The sequence below is a fragment of the Myotis daubentonii genome, chromosome 6 (assembly GCF_963259705.1).
Source record: "Myotis daubentonii chromosome 6, mMyoDau2.1, whole genome shotgun sequence".
Classification (NCBI taxonomy): domain Eukaryota; kingdom Metazoa; phylum Chordata; class Mammalia; order Chiroptera; family Vespertilionidae; genus Myotis; species Myotis daubentonii.
The window spans coordinates 45,695,995-45,712,824 of record NC_081845.1 but is presented as its reverse complement, the minus strand read 5'-3'; positions in this window follow the sequence as shown (position 1 = coordinate 45,712,824).

Below are 16,830 nucleotides of genomic sequence, written 5' to 3'. Positions count from 1 at the left end.
AGCTGCGGGCCCGAGTTCCACTCTAGGTGGGCTTCTGCATGAGGTCTTTCTGCAAAATAGCTCGTTTGACTTCATTTTCTGTGGGGGCAAGCATCCTAAGGGAGAGAGCCCAATGTAGGCGAGCACTATCCTTCCTACGCCCTGGCTTTGGAAGTCATACAGCATCACCTCTGTCATATTTTAATGGTGGAAATTGTTATGAGGTCCTGCCCAAATCCAAGTGAGAAAACAGAGACCTCGCCTCTTGGGAGGAGGAATGGCAAGGTTCTGAGGAGCATGTCCATCCAGAAATACTGCCACAGCCATAGCTGTAAAATACAACCTGCCACAGGGCCCTAGAGAGCTCACAGCACAAATGCTGTGCAGCAATCTCGTTCTGCCCCTCTCCTACCCTCGCTTATACCCTCAGTAGCTGTTGCAGTTTTATTAATAAAGAGAGAGACTCAGGGGACTTAATAAGAAGCCTGGACTTTGCTTAGGGAATTATTAATAAAGTTTATTATGGGTTTTCAATATTCAAACTCAATGTAGATTAATATATCCCTGGAGCATGGAAAAGATAAGTGTATTTGGAGTGGTGGTTTGGTGTAAGTCCTTGAGGACTTTAAGTGCCATGTTGAGAATTTAGGTTTTACCCTGGATGCAGGACTTTGCTCTGTGGCAATAGAGAAGTGGTCGCATGGTTTTGATGAGGTGAGTGGCATAATCATTTAGGAAGATGACTCACTTTGAAAGCCCTAGGCAGAATGGCAAGAGATTAAAAAGTAAGAGAAAACTGAAATTCTCTTAAGAGACTGCCTCTCAACCGAAATGCCTCATTAATTTCTGCTCTCAGTGCTGTCTCTAAAATCCATGGACTGATTTGCACCCTGGAGGCTGAAACCAGTAAGGCACTCTCCAACGCTCCCTTGTATTCCTACTCCTTTCCCTGAGTTGCTTGCTTACCAATGGTCAGAATGTTTGCCCCCAAATCTCTTTGTTATATAATTTAATTAAATATTTTTAAACACAATTAATTTTGAGAGCAAAAGGAATGAGGATAGTTGTTTCTGTAAAAACAAATGACCTGCTTTGGAAAGACAAAATGAAGATTTAATAAGTGCTGCAGGAATAAGAGTGGGTGAGACTAGGGTAAAGGATTGGGAACAAATGAAAATCTGGAGGGATTTCGTAGGCAGGTTACTTGTAAGAGTCTTGGACTTTATAATAGACTAGAGGCCCAACGCACAAAATTCGTGCAAGGGGCTTGGCCCTCACAGCCCTAGCTTCGTCTGGAAGGTTGTCCAGAAGATTGTCCGGATGGTCATTCTGCTGTTCGGTCTAATTAGCATATTAGCTCTTTATAATATAGGATGATACAGTGTAGCACACTGGTTAAGAGTCAAAGAGCTAAACCTAAGGAATCCCATTCTAGTTCTACCATTTGCTATCTATATAACTTTGGGTAATTTACTTAGCTTTTATGTGCTTCAGTTTCTTTATATGTAACATAGAGTTACTAATACTATCTACCTCATTGTTATAGTGAGGATTAGTAGAGTTAAAAATTTTTAACTGCATAAAAGAGTATCTACTACACAGAAAGTGTTAAACAAAGGCTAACTATTAGTAGTAGTAGTAGTATGCACTATGATATGGCTTTTTAAAGGACAGTGCAGCACACCAATAAATAAATAGGAAAATGCTATGGCTACATCAAAAGATGATGAGTGGGTATATGTTTATATTTTCATAAGGTATGTGTGTCATAATTTTTATAATTCCCTGCTTACACAGACTTAAAAATAATATTGATAAGCTATTGGTCCCAATGATAAGAGAGCCTTCTATGTCTGGAGGGTTCTTGCCAGATGAGTGATGTTAGGGGTCAAGGATAAAGACAGGGAGAATGGAGAGTAGGGGGCAGAGATGAGAGACCTGAAAATTGTTTGTGCACAAAAGGAGAGACAGGAATATGGCCCCAAGGCTTGAGCCTGAGTACTTGAGAAGATATTTACCAAGAAGAGAAGGCCCAGTTTGGGAAGGGAGGATGAAAACACTTTATTTAAATACGATAGTTTTTAAACTTGTTATTTTCCAGGCTTTGATCCTGAACCCTCCTTAGTTCTTCTCCAAAACACTCTCTCTAGGCAAACGCATCTCCTGGCTTTGGCTAACATATTCTAACCATGCCAAAACTCATGAACAAGCTCAAACCTCTCCACTGAACTTTAGACTAGTATAGACAGCTGGCTCCCAAACATAGCTCTTCTTGAATGGCCCCTAGAATATGCATTGAACATTCAATATGTGCAAAGTAATTTATCATCTTCCTGCTAACACCTGTTCCTTCTCCAAATTACCTTAACTAATGATGCCATCATTTACCCAATTATGAAGGCCATGGGTGAGCTGAAAACCAATCTAAATGTCTCCTCTTACCTTACCCCTCACACTTAATTGCTCTGTGAGACTTGCCATTTCACCTTTTAAGTAATATTTGAATCTGTCCCTCTGCCTCCCAACTCATCTCCCTGCCTTCCTTACTGGTATCTCTGCCTTCATGTTTTCTGACTTCTAATCCCTGCTTTACTTTGCTACCAGAGATACATTTATAAAATGCAACATGACCATACTACATAAATGGTCAAAACTTCAATAGTTCCCCATTGTCTAGAGGATTTAGCCCAAAATTCTACAAATGGTACATAACATAAATGACACATTGTGATGTGCTTTCTGCCTTTCATTTCAGATGTATCTTTATTCCTTGTAACTTATAATCAGCCACATGGAATTATCATGAAAATAACCCCACCTTCCAGAACTTACTGTTCAAAAACTACACAATGAAATTTTCAAGGAGAAGATTTTAACCGGATCAATGAAGAGCATCTCTATTTGCTTCAAGGAATCTTTTACGAAAAGAGGAAAAAACAAGCTCAACCCAAACTTTCTGAATTCATTTTTAAAAAGCCTACCTAGTATAATTTCACAGAGAAAAATCCTCACAAAGGGATGTTTTGCAGTCTATATTTTCTTCTAAATATTTGTTTTATGAATCTATAAATATGCATATAAATATGCACTTTTGGTTAACAACTATAATTTGTATTTTCCTCGCATTTACTTCTATGTAAATTCAAATTTTTATAGTATGAATAGGACCAGAACTCTGTTTTATAACATTGTATGTATGGGACAAAAAGAATTTGTCTAATAATGAGTTAACATCTAACAATCATAAAAGAACCAATTATACCGTCAGAAGTGCCCTATACACAAAAAGAAATGCAAAAGAGAACAGAGAGGATATTAAAAGAACTCTAAGAAGATACTTTGCATAACCCTATAATAATCAAATCTACAAGAAATGAACAGTAGTTTAAGAAAATATAAATTACCAAAATTGGCCCTTGAAGAGATAGAAAATCTAAGTTAATTTTTATGGAAAAAAAAATAAAGTTGTTATAGAACCACTCCTCAAAAATGTGTAGAACCCAGATGGTTTTACATGAATTATTTCAAACTTTCCAGGAACAAATTGTTTCTGTGTTATATAAACTGGCCCAGAACACAGATAAAGAAAAACTGTCTCTCTTCCTCATATGAAGTTAGCATCCATCTAACAAGGAGAGCACAAACTTCAGACCAACAGCCCATAAAAGCACTGACACAAACTCCTAAGTAAAAAGATAAGCCCACTTACTTTAAATATTTTCAAATGTTTAAAAATGACTTACCGCCGAAACCGGTTTGGCTCAGTGGATAGAGCGTCGGCCTGCGGACTGAAGGGTCCCAGGTTCGATTCCGGTCAAGGGCATGTACCTGGGTTGCGGGCACATCCCCAGTGGGAGACGTGCAGGAGGCAGCTGATCAATGTTTCTCTCTCATTGATGTTTCTAACTCTCTATCTCTCTTCCTTCCTCTCTGTAAAAAATCAATAAAATATATATATGTATATATATAAAAAAATGACTTACCAAAATGAATTTTAAAAATGCAAGAATAGTCCTGGCCCATGTGCTCAACGGTTAGAGCATCGGCCTTTGCACCAAAGGGTCAAAGGTGTAATTCCCAGTCAAGGGCCCATACCTGGTTTGCCAGTTTGATCCCTAACCAGTCAGGGTATGTGTGGGAGGCAACCAGTCAATGTCTGTCTTTCTCTCTGTCTCCCACCCACCTTCCCTCCCTTACTCTCTGAAAGCAATGGGAGAAAAAAATCCTTAGGTGAGGATTTTAAAAATGCACAAATAGTTCAATATTAAAAAATGTATTAATAGGTCCCAAGAGGAAAAGCCATATTATTATTCTACTAGAGGCTTGATGCACGAAATTCATTCAAGAGTAGGCCTTCTTTCCCCCGGCTTCCGGCACCGGCTTCCCTCGGGCACCCAGGACCCAGGCTTCCCTCTGGCCACCAGCAGGCACCCAGGACCTGGGCTTCCCTCTCAGCCCTGGCTTTGTCAGGAAGGTTGTCTGGAAAGACGTCCAGTCTAATTAGCATATTATGCTTTTATTATTATAAATATTTCAAAGGGGCAGGTTTTTTTGTGTTTGTTTTTTTTTTTTATAAATTGGGAAAACGCACAGATTCTCCATATTTGGCATGACTATCACCTACTCTTAAAATGGCTATAAAATGGTTAAGCAATAACACCCTGAGATGCCACAAGGTATCATAAGTTCTGATGATGGATTAATAGAATACAATGTATGAAGGGGGGAAAATGTGTTAAAGATGACTCCGGTTTTCCAACTTTTAATTCCTGGTTAAAGTCCCAAAGCTACATAACTGGAGTCTCATGGATAAATAATATTAGTTCTAATAAGAAACTTCAATTTGAATTTTTATTTTATGGCTAAATTATTTTTCTTCAGTTGGCACAAAAGTCTCATTATACTTAACAACTATTATCCCATTGGGAAAAGAAGTTTTCTTGCCCAGAATTAAGCTGATTGCCAAATTACCATTTGTGCTGACGAAGTTGAAGTGCCACCGCTTTTGTTTCTACCTTGCTCTTGCTCCCTGATGAATGGTGATTTAGTTTGTGTAACTGTTTAACACACCAAGTTTTAAAGACTGATTGTAACTTTTAGTTTGAGATGTTTGACCTTTTATCCACATTTAAATATCTGAAAAACATTTGGAAACCTCAGTTAGAAGATCAAACAAAATTCGGTCACAACAGTTCCTGACCTTTCTACATTTTGGAGTAAAGGAATTAAGACCTCAGGCTTTCTTAATACACATTTGAAACCAAGTTCATTGATTGAGAGCTTTCTGTTCTGCATTTGTCTCCTCAGCTTTACCTAACGTCAGTGTGAAATCTGTGGCACTCCATCCATTACTTCCTCTTTGTTCCTCTAACCTCTCTAATGTTCAAGTGACTTTCAGCTGAGTGAATACTAGCCCAGGTTTGAGTATGTATTACAAAATTGGTCAGAGTCTTACAGTGGGAAGCTAAAACAATAATCCTAATATTGGCCAGCAAAGGATTTGTTTTCATTTTACAAAAACGAAATGTTTTCTACTTTTTCATTTATTCAATCAATGGTGTTTATTGGGGCATACTGTGTGCCACGGCAGTGAATTAAGACCTTTCATTCATAAAGATTATAGTTGAGTGGGGATATCTATACTAATAAAAGGGTAATTAGACCGGGTCGACCAGCCATCTTCCAGATGTCCAACTTCCTTCCAGACAAAGCCATGGTGGTGGGGGCCGAGGCAGAGGCAGTTAGGGGTGACCAGGCCGGCAGGGGAGGGCAATTAAGGGCGATCAGGCAGGCAGGCAGAGGCAGTTAGGGGCGATCAGGCAGGCAGGCAGAGAGGTTAGGGGCAATCAGGCAGGCATGCAGAGGCAGTTAGGGGTGATCAGGCAGGCAGGCAGGTGAGTGGTTAGGAGCCAGCGGTCCCAGATTGTGAAAGGGATGTCCGCCAAGGGGTCCCCGATTGGAGAGGGTGCAGGCTAGGCTGCAGATCCAACCTTCCCACTCCAAGGGCAGATCAGAGCTCATGCTCTCTCCAGGCAGCCAGGCAGGCGCACCCCAAAGTGACAGGCAGAGAAAGAGGCACCAGCCAGAGAAGCCACTGAGTGATGGGTAGGATGCAGGCCAAGGGTGTGCTCCCAGACGGCCCGCTGTGTAGAACAGTGGTTCTCAACCTTCCTAATGCCGCGACCCCTTAATACAGTTCCTCATGTTGTGGTGACCCCCAATTTCATTGTTACAAATTGAACATAATTAAAGCATAGTGATTAATCACAAAAACAATATGTAATTATATATGTGTTTTCCGATGGTCTTAGGCGACCCCTGTGAAAGGGTCATTCGACCCCCAAGGGGTCGCGACCCACAGGTTGAGAACCGCTGGCATAGAAGGAAGCAGCAGCATTGGGAATGAGTATTCTCCCCTAATAACCATATTCTCTTTTGTGACTGCAACTCATAAAAGTGGAAATATTTCTGTGGAGAAAGTTTATATCCAAGGTGATATGACTTTAGTTGAGAACCACCACTTTTACAATCATACACTTAAAGGAAGAATATTATATTTCTTTTGATAAAATGCTCAAATTATATTGATAAAAATGACTAAATTTATTTTTATGGTTAGGGTCATAACATTCATGCATAGAAAATATGTCAGGTTAACTGAATGAAACACAGTGGACTGACTAACCCTCAGCTTTCATTAGCCAATGAAATTTCATATTGGAGTCTATGCTAGGAAAATATGCCACGGTTATAGGTTTGTTAGAACTTCTAGTGATTGTAGTTACTTCCTGACTTTTCTAAATGAACAGTTATATCTTAGTTCTAAGAAAGAAGAGGCACTCAACTCTAGCAGTGGTGACAGCCTAAAATATAGCAACAAAGAAAGGAAAGCATGTGTGGGAAGACATCACTTAAGTGTCTCCAAGGGAGGCTGTCATATGATGTATGTCAAGATACAACCTTGCTTACAAGTTCTGTAAGCTCACACATCTGCCTGGCATGCTTCTGTATTTTCAGGTATACTTACTTATACATACGAAGTGAAACACACAGAACGTAAGCCACCAGACACCAGAAAGGAAACGTGTTGAGCCCATTAGAACGAGAGATTATATGAGGGTACTGTGGCTTTAACTGCAAGCCCTGAAACCCTGGTCGTGTTGTGACACTGTTGTGACATTTAAGAAGAGTTACACCAGACAATTTAGATTTCACTGTGACATATGCTGTATAAATTCTTTAATGTTTAACTTATCTTGCACTAAACAGCAGAGGAATACTTAGTAAGTGCAAGTAGGTCAACATCACTTTAATTTGCATTATCAGTGCAGAAGAACATTTTACACTATACGTGTTGTGATAAAACACTGTGTCATTTCTGTCACCCAATGCAGAGTATTTTTAGTTCTCTGCACATTGTGTGTGGAGATATTTGGTATTGCCTTTAATGTAACTTGCCATCTGTGTTCTAGTTTCCAAGCATTGGCAGAAGTGAGCAAAAAGCACTGGCCAAACTTCAAGGGGTTAAGGTTTTTGCTAACAAATATGGACTATTTGATATGAAAACCATCATTGTTTGATATGTCAAATAAAACATTTGTCAATCAAAAGTCTTTAAGCACCGGGCTATGTGACATTTACTCTTTTATAAACCAACAAAGTCCCTGGTGGCATGCCTTTTTTCCTCTCATTTAAATAGTGGTAGGAGAACAAATCATACTTCAGGGCAAGTTGATAACTGCCAGTCACGATTCCTGCCTTGTTTACTATAATGAGGAGGGTAATAAATGCATCTGACCATTTCGGCTGGCATTTGCATAGATGAATGATTTGTCCAGTCAGTCGCTCTCCAGTGATTTGGGTCTTTTTGTCAGCACAAAGAGCATTCAGTCTCTCTGGAATTTACAGCAGCCAAGCTCTCATTAGCAAACATCCTTTACCATGAATGATTCAAATAATTACCACTGAAATAATAAACTGTTTCACAAAAACATTTTATTTGATGGCTCCAAACATCAACTTTTCTGAATTGTTGACATTCAAATAAGCCAGAGAGCTGCATTGTTCAGGAACAATGGCCCTCTTGTTAAAGGGTGGGCATTGTTTTACCTCCAATAGACCTTTCAACTTGGCCAGCTATCAAATTCGTCCCTCAAACTGCCTGCCAACATTCTGGGCGATCAGAGGGCATGTACCAGATGGAGCTGTTAAAACTTTACATATTCAAACTCCAGGAAATATTCTTTCAATGTACTTTTGAGGTTGCAAACCTAGAACTCCAGATTAATTAGCAGCTGCTATTTGTATCTCTTTTGCACCTACTGGAGCCAAATAATATTAAATGTCCTCACTTATACTGAGCTATTCAAGTGCGAGTTCTTCGCTGTAATGGTATTCTATGTGTATAATTAAGTGTTATTTGATATAGTTTTGGAGTTCAAACAAATGAGCAAGCAACAATTATACCTTATTATGATCTTCTCTAGTGCATAGCCATAGGGTTGCTCTCAGTGCATTACCAAGTTCATAGCGGCAGGCAAGCAGCAGTTCCTGTTATCAACTTTTTTCACCCTCTGCGCCATGCATAATTTAGAGAGTTTTATTAATTTTGAGCTGGTTTAATGTATGCGCATGTTCTGAAGATCTAGGTAGATTGTATGACTAAGTTTAGCTTACATAGTGCAATTGTTTATGCATGTAAATGTCTGAAAAATATTTCCCCTCAAAGCTTAAAAAGCTACGGTTTCATTTAAATAGATTAACTTGCACATTGCACCTTCTTCCTTACCTGCCAGGGGAAATTCAGGAAGGGTACGAATGGAATATATTTTTTGTGCTTTGCAAATTTCCTCATTACTTTGCTTTCACTTTCAGACTTAGACATATTATATATAGCAAGAAGGGAAAACCTCAATAATAGTAAAATACCTTGATGTTCATACAAAATTACAACACGATACAGGAAAACTGTGGTCATTGGTAAGCAAAATTTTTAAATGTTAACTTTGAGGAATAGCTTAAGGCTATTAATAATACCAAGGAGATTTTATAGACCCTGTAGCCACTCTCTCATAGAAGTATCCTTCAAGGTTGCCTGATATAAGTGGCTACTTAAAATGGCATACGCTTTTTTAAGCTTCCATTTCTATCTCACAAGGATAGATGCAAATTAGAACCATAATTTGTCATAGTTAAAATATTTCACTTTATTGGGACGTTGTGTCCAAATTCCCAAGGTTCTCTTTTGCCACCAGCTCAGAACCTTTGACTTCGAATGGCATGGCTTTTTTATTTCGCCTTTCTCCTGCTGCCTGTGTGGTTGGTAATCATGGGCAAGACTACAGAACCCATTTTTCATTTTGTTATTTGGCTTGTCAAATCAAAGGTCAAGAGATGATGAAGAAACCCCAAAATAGCCCAGGATTGGCAGATTTTCCCCCAAGTTTTCTAACAGAATTTGGTGCTTATGAAAGTGAGGGAATAAAGAACTGGCTATAGCCATAAATCATGCAGGCAAGAGCTTTCCAAGTTTTGCACAGTTTCACTGCCTAGTGCCCAGAGGCCCAGAAAAGAAAAGCAGGTGTCCTGCCATTAATAGTGCCATTCTCATGATCTCAAGGCTGGGGGCAGGTGAGGACAGCTTTCTGACATCGGCTCATCATTTATGATAGGAGACGGGGACAAAGCATAAGTGCCGCCTTACCTCTTTGTCTGTGATCCCTCTCAGGCATGACTTGATATTCGAGGGGTGCGGCAGCATAGAACGTCAGTGCCGGGGGCCACATCAGGATCACAGTAAGCAGCAGAACTTGTACTTGAACCCAGTCCCTTGACAGCACAGGCAGAGGTCATTCTCTGAGAGGTAGACACAATGATATGCCCCTAAGGCTTGATCTTTCTCATGATAGTTTACACAGGCGCATGCCCTACACATAAATGAACTTTCCCTCATGTTAATAAAAATGATTCCACACAATGTTTCTCTTAGTCATCGGGTCTTTTGGTGATGATGTCACTCTAAGTGCTAGGACAAGGATCATTCATAGTCCTGTTGCCAGTTTTCCCCCAGGGACCTGAAGGGGAATTGCCTGGTATTGTGCTAATAGAGTGAGGGTTCTTTTCAAAAGGCAGGGATTTTTATTTGTTTGTTTGTTTAACAAAATATTCCAGGGACTGCTCCTTTCAAGTTGCTGAGAAGTTTTTAGGCCCGGGTCTTCAATGCATGTGGGCAAAGTATTGTTTTCAATTCCTTCGGAGGGTAGAAGAGAAGACCCTGTAGCTCCTTCCAAAACAATGCAATCTCTTGAATTGTCCCAAAACCCTGATGTGCTCTGTATTGTGGATTGGTCAGAGAATATATGCAAGTATTTATCTTTAATTGGTGCTCTGATAACATTGCATTTGGCTTTAAGCTCTGGTATGGGCTGAACTGTGCACCACCCCCCTCCCAAATTTACATGTTGGAACTATAATCCTCCAGCATCTCAGGATGTGATTGTATTTGGAACAGAGCCTTTGAAGAGGCAATTAGGTTAAAATGAGACTGTTAGGTTGGCCCTAATCCAATTTGACTTCTTATAAGAAAGGAAATGTAGACACAAAGAGAGACACCAGGGATGCATGCGAACAGAGAAAAGACCCCTTGAAGAGGCAGCAGGAGGGCAGTCATCTGCAAGCCAAGGAGAGAGGCTTCAGAGGAAACCAACCATGCCAGCACCTTGATCTTGGCTTTTCAAGCTCTGGAGCTGTGAGAAAAATAAATTTCTGTTGTTTAAGCTGCCCAGTCGGTGGTATTCTGTTAGGGCAGTTCTAGCAAACTAATACAAACTCCTTGACTGTACAACCTTCTCTAAACTCTAAAATAGTTCTTGCTGAGCCCTCAGCTGGAATGCATTCCTCCCGTCCCTTGCCTGGCTACTTCTACTCATCCTTCACCTCTCAGTTTAGACAACACTTCCTCCAGGAAGACTTCCTTCACTGTGCAGCCCTGGTCTGGTGCCCTCATTTGGGTTCAATTGCACATAATAGCACTTATCACATGGCACTAAGCAGTAAACCCTAAGGCTAATCGGTTTGGCATTTGAGCCTGCCTTGCCTAATTTTAATGGAAAAATGCATTATGTTACACATCTTAGTGGCAGTATTGGTTTGTTCCTCTGTAAGAAAAGCAAGGAAGTTCCAAGTACATGTGCCCTGTACTAGGTTTTGGTGAGACATTCCTTAGTTGGGGTTTGTTTAAAAAAAAAAAAAAGTATGCATCAAAGACTTAAAGTTAGGGTAGGCAAGAAAAGTTTCAACCAAAGGGTTTTATAAAGCAAGAAGACATGTGCTCACGCATAAGTGGGAACAATATAAGTTTGGGAGAAATTTGGGGAAGTTCTGCTGTTAGAACACATATGCAATGGAAAATCACCAACTTGAGACATAGAATAAATAGTAGTGCAAATGTAGGATTGTTAAAGTCTTGGACTTGGGCCCTCAGACTTGCAAAATCCTATGCCATGCTGACTGCTGGTCTACTAGAGCCACACATTCTCTCACAAATACACACCTGTACGCACATATGCATGTACAAGCACACACCCGCACATGCATTTGAGGAAGAAGCAAACTGGACAATTCCAGAAGGGAGCTGTCACTCATCAACGCTACCTAACAATGTGCATTTCCCCTGCTGAGAACTTTCTTAGCTGCTTTGAGCCTATTTTTCATATCCGATCTGATGTGGAATGTCTTCTGATTGGGCAGTACTTAACTAAAGGAAGAAATTCGTATAATAGAAGTTCCTTGCTACCCTGAAGTTCCCTGAGATCAGGAATGGCTTCCAACACATCCTCAGTGCCCATGGGCACAAGACCTGGAACTCAGAGGGTCCCCAAGCAGTATCGTTCTTGGAGTGGAATGAACTGAGTGAGGGAGAAAAAAAAGAGTAAAGTCAAGAGAGGGGAAGAAGAAAGCAAGCTTTCTTATTTTTGTTCATTCCTCAACAATTTGCCTCAAACCCCATAGCCTTCAGTATTTGCATTCATTTATTTTGTACTTGAACCTCTATTAAATGACCATTTTAACATTTCTTTTTCATTTTGAAATGGATCTGAATCCAAGTTTTCTGAGTTAGAATGACTAGCTTACTAGATAAATATACAACCACAACCCCTCCGATCCTTCTCCTGCTTGACTCTAAATAGTTATCATAAAATAATTATAGATGCTTTCTCCTGTTATGTGGAATAATTGCCTCTCCTACCCCCATCCTGAACTTATTCACTAAGCTTTAATCATCACAAAAAATTTATTTATGCAAGGAAATGTCAAGTTATTCACTCAGCTCATTTTATTCACCATTGTCTTCTGATTTCTTCACACTACTTAATTTAGCACGTCAAGGTGAAACAATTAGTTTATCTCACCTTGACACGGCTATAGTCCACTGACAAAACATGTTTGTCACATTCCTGTTGGACTTCCTCTCTAGAAACAGCTATTTCCTGAATTCCTTATCCTTGACTGGTATTTCCAAGTCAAAATACTATGTGACCAGCAGGTAAATCTGGTCAGTAGTAAATCAGAACAAATAAGGGCATCAAAGAAAATGCCATTTCTTTGGACCACTGCACATGGTAAGTGGTTGCTTCAGACCAACATCTGCTTTCACTCCTCTTGATGATAAGAAAAGCCCAATTAACACCCGAAGTTTAAAAAGATGCAACTTTTTATTTATCTAAGACGCCACTGCTAAAAAACCTTGCCAGATTTACAATTCTAAAGACAACAGCTTTTTGGAAATGTGTTTTATTTGCAGTTATAATATCTATAGTTAAATCAGTTAATTAAAAATAGAGTTGTAAACTCTCTCCCAAAATGCCATATTTGAGTGTTTAAAACAAAATGATTAAATCATATGCTTGCACTGCATTTGTTTAGAACTGTGAAGTCTTCTAGTATACAAAATCATGTCCTCAGCTAGGAAATCCTTTGTTAATTAAGATAGAGGTTAGGACCATGTAATTTTATATTATACATCTAGTCACTCAACTCAGAGTTAAATAAGCATTGTCAGAAGAAATTCTTACCATTTGCAGCAGCATGGATGGAACTGGAGAGCATTATGCTAAGTGAAATAAGCCAGGCAGTGAAAGAAAAATACCACATGATCTCACTCATTTACGGACAATAAAGAACATTATAACCTGATGAATAAAAAGATAGATACATAGGCAGAGAAGCATCGAACAGACTGTCAAATTACAGCGCGAGGGCTGGGGAGTGTTGCGGGGCGGGGCGGAGGTAAGAGATCAATCGAAGGACTTGTATGCATGCATATAAGCATAACCAATGGACACAAGACACTGGGGGGGGGGGGTGAGGGCATGTGTGGCGGGGGGTGGGGGGAGGTTGGGGAGGCCGGGGGAAGGTCAATGGGGGGAAAAAAGGAGATATATGTACTACTATTTGTAATACTTGAAACAATAAAATAAAATTTAAAAAAATTTTAAGAGGAAAAAAAAAAAAGCATTGTCCCTAAGCACTTTACCATGGTAGTATTGGCTACATTTAACTTCTAAAAAGCTGTTACCTGTGTAGGTCTCAGGGCAAATGAGCAACAGTATATAATCAATGGAAAAGGTGACACCTTCTTAAGTCCAGAAATAAGTATGTAATATACTCTGGCTGCAAAGCCTTCAGTCTGCATGAGAGCGGGCTGTATTTTGCCTTTTGAATTATATTATTTCTTATGGCCCTAAACGGCTTCAGTCTTTTCACAAGAAAGCTAAGGGACTTTTTCTGTGAATAAGAGCTGAAAAGATACTAGAGTTTCCTCGACGCTCTGCTGTGGAAAAGTCCTGTGAGTGAGGGGCCAGGGCAGAGGAGGACCTCCGGGCCCAGAGTGAGACCTGGGTCCCAAGTGCAGTCCTGCTCTGCTAATTGTGTGATTTGCGTTTGTCTCTTAATCGCTCTCTACCTTTATGTCTTCATTGTTAAAATAGGAATACTAATGGCTGCCCTGCCTGCCTAGTTGTTACGAGGATCAAATGAATTAATAAATGTGAGAGCGCTTTGGAAAAGTTAAAAGCGCCTCTCAAGCGTTCGTTATTCTTATTTGGCTTTCATATTCTCCGGACACCCCGTTTATAATAAGGCTCTCCTGGAGAAGTGGCTGTTTCTTGAAATCCCGTGAAAGCTTTGTCTTTGTATTTTCTCTTATGGGTTCCTTTGGAAGTTCAGCACGTCTCTCTGTTCCCTACTGTGCTGTGCATACATTGCCCAAAGCAATTCCAGGACCCACCTCTCCATGGACCGCCTGCTCTGCGCACGGTGGGGCTCCTTGGGGGTTGGTGCTACGACAATAGGATTAGAAATACATATGCTCTTTATAGAGTTTTTCTGATTACTAGAGTAATACATTCTTAACTGAGTATTTTGAAATGACAGAAACTCACAAAGAAAACAAACCTACTACCTAAACATAAATATTGTTGATATTTTGATGCATATCATATATATCCTTCAGGCCTGTTTCCATGTATATGTAATACATCTTGTACATTTAAAAATATACATGTTATTATAAGCTGGGTATTTGTCCCCCCCCCCCCCCCAACTAATTCATGTTGAAGCCTTAACTTAGTGAAGGTTAACTGGGGCCATGATTCCATAGGATTAATATCCTGATAAAAGGAGGCACCATAGGGTCTCTTCTCTCTCTCTCTCTCTCTCTCTCTCTCTCTCTCTCTTTCTACCATGTGAGGACACAACTGTGGTAGGCAGCTAGACATGAATACTAGTAGAGCAAGGACAATAGGCCAGGTATAGACGGTCACCAGGGTGCAAAGCCCCAGGTGCCTAGCAATGGACAAAACTGAGAAAACAAGGACCTCACCCTCAGGGCAACTTTCTTCTCCTAGTTTATGACTGGTCATGTGGTTTAGACCCCCTGACCTTTCATATTGTTGGTCATGCAATTCGGACCCACATCTGACCAAGTTTCTTCCCTTGGTTTGTCACTAGGCATGTGGTAGACCCCCTTCAAGGAGGAACAAGGGGCTGAAGAGTGGCCTCATGCAACTTCCATGTGGTCCCTTGCACGAACACTCCCTTAAGTATTAACCCCAGGTGATAGCATCTAGGCCTCAGTTGTGTTTCAGCTCCAGCTTCAGAAAAACAGCAAAACAGACAAGTGATGCCATGGCTGCCTCAAAACCAACTGCATTGACTAATGATCCCCTGCCCTAGCACCTGCAGTGCTGGATGAATATTCCATTAAGATCCCCCCTGGGACCTCCCCTGAAATCCCCATCTTTGGTGAGCAGATAAAAGCCTTCAAGATGAAGAACCCAATGGGGCTCTCTTAATGAAACACACCCATACTTTTCCCTAGCCCCTTCCCCCAGGAGCGTTTTCCTTGCCTCTCTCTTTCTCCTAAGCTTCAAGAGCTCTTCCTTTGCCTCTGTAACTAGTTTCCTGAGCCCATTTCTCCTATGGCTCACTTCTTCTACCTCTGTGACTTATAGATAAAATTTCTCTTATAGTTTGAGTCCTGCCTCTGAATTCTTTCATAGCCAGAACTCCAGCACTGAGGTTGCTGAACCAAGGTCTGGTCTGACTTCACTGGTCTAACACCTGGTGCCATTTTGCCACCAACACAAGAAGGCAATGGCCCTAACTGGTTTGGCTCAGTGGATAGAGCGTCGGCCTGTGGACTCAAGGGTCCCAGGTTTGATTCTGGTCAAGGACACGTACCTTGGTTGCGGGCACATCCCCAGTGGGGAGTGTGCAGGAGGCAGCTGATCGATGTATCTCTCTCATCGATGTTTCTAACTCTCTATCCCTCTCCCTTCCTCTCTGTAAAAAATCAATAAAATATACTAAAAAAAAGAGAAGGCAATGGCCTTTTGCAAGCCAGATGAAGAGTTCTCTCCAGAAACTGAACTGGCTAGCACCTTGATCTTGGTCTTCCCAGCCTCCAGAAAATTGGGAAATAAATTTATGATATTTTGTTATGGTAGCCTGAGCAGACTAATTTATGTGTGTTCTACACTGCCATATTATTTGTAAGTTTTTTCTCAACAGTATATGATGAACATTTCTCCATGCATTAGCTATTCTACAGTGTGATTTTAATGGCTTTTAAATATGACAAAACATAAATGTGACCTAACTTTTTAACAATCCTTATTATTGAAGATTTTAATTATTTTTAATTTGGTGTTATCACACATCCTATCTAATAATAGCCAAACATGGTAATTGACCATACCTTCGCTACACCCCCATTGGCTAATCAGTGAGATATGCAAATTAACCACCAACCAAGATGGCGGCTAATTTGCATACTGCAGGCAGGGCGAGACAGCGTGAGCTGCCAGTGCAAGCCGCCATCCAGGCCCCTGTGGGCGATGCCAGAAGCCACCTGCTTGCCACCCGGGACTGGATCCGGTCCCTGGCCGCAGGCAGGCAGGCCCCAGAAGCCCCAGAAGCCGCCAGATGTGGTAGTAACTCTATCAGTAAGCACTCTGAAAGTCAGTAGCTTAAATGCACCAATTAAAAGACAGATTATGAGGGCGAATCAAAAACAAAACCTACTTTAAATATAAAGACACATATAGATTAAAAGTAAATGAATTAAGCTGCAGCCTGTTTTGCTCAGTGGATAGAGCATTAGCCCTTGGACTAAAGGGTCCCAGGTTCGATTCCAGTCAAGGGCCTGTACCTCAGTTGCTGGCTTGATCTCCAGTCCCTATCAGAGCATGTGCAGGAGGCAATCAATCAATGTGTTTCTCCCTTTCCCTTCACTCTCTCTAAAATTCAATGGAAAAATATCCTTGGGTGAAGATTAACAAAAACGAAGTA